At 48.8% G+C, this 678-nt stretch overlaps 1 pseudogene; it reads left to right on the top strand.

The window, feature by feature from the left end:
* Positions 1 to 295: 295 nt before the first annotated feature.
* On the top strand, positions 296 to 413 carry LOC126102298 (5S ribosomal RNA; annotated as a pseudogene).
* The last annotated feature ends 265 nt before the right edge of the window (positions 414 to 678 follow it).

The raw sequence follows: 678 nt of genomic DNA on the forward strand, positions 1-678 counted from the left end.
GAATGAAAACGAGGAAAATTTAAAATCTAATTGACGTTTAGGTAGAAGAAATAAAAACTTAAACCTTTGCCAGTGACAGTGTAATTCCGTCAGACACCGAAGCACTAGGAAGGTCAGGTGGATGGAGTGGATATTGGACAGTGGCCTGAAAAGAGGTTGAACTTAAACATCAATAATAGTAAAACGGGCGTAATAGAGTGTAGTCGAATTAACCAGGAAGTCCCGTCTGTGCGATGAAAGATAGCGGTCAATCACAACTGTAAAGGAATTTTACCTTCCCTAAGAGAGCTCTTTGGCCAACGGCCTTGCCGCAGTGGTAACACCGGTTCCCGTCAGATCACCGAAGTTAAGCTCTGTCGGGCTGGGCTAGCACTTGGATGGGTGACCATCCGGTCTGCCGAGCGCTGTTGGCAAGCTGGGTGCACTCAGCCCTTGTGGGGCAAACTGAGGAGCTACTTGATTGAGAAGTAGCGGCTCCGGTCTCGTAAACTGACTTACGGCCGCGAAAGCGGTGTGCTGACCACATGCCCCTCCATATCCGCATTCAGTGACGCCTGTGGATTGAGGATGACACGGCGGCCGGCCGGTACCGTTGGGCCTTACAAGGCCTGTTCGGACGGAGTTTAGTTTTTAGTTTTAATAGAGCTCTTTAGAATGTAAACAAGAGCTCATTTCATC

Source organism: Schistocerca cancellata, chromosome 1, assembly GCF_023864275.1.
Source record: "Schistocerca cancellata isolate TAMUIC-IGC-003103 chromosome 1, iqSchCanc2.1, whole genome shotgun sequence".
Taxonomy (NCBI): Eukaryota; Metazoa; Arthropoda; class Insecta; order Orthoptera; family Acrididae; genus Schistocerca; species Schistocerca cancellata.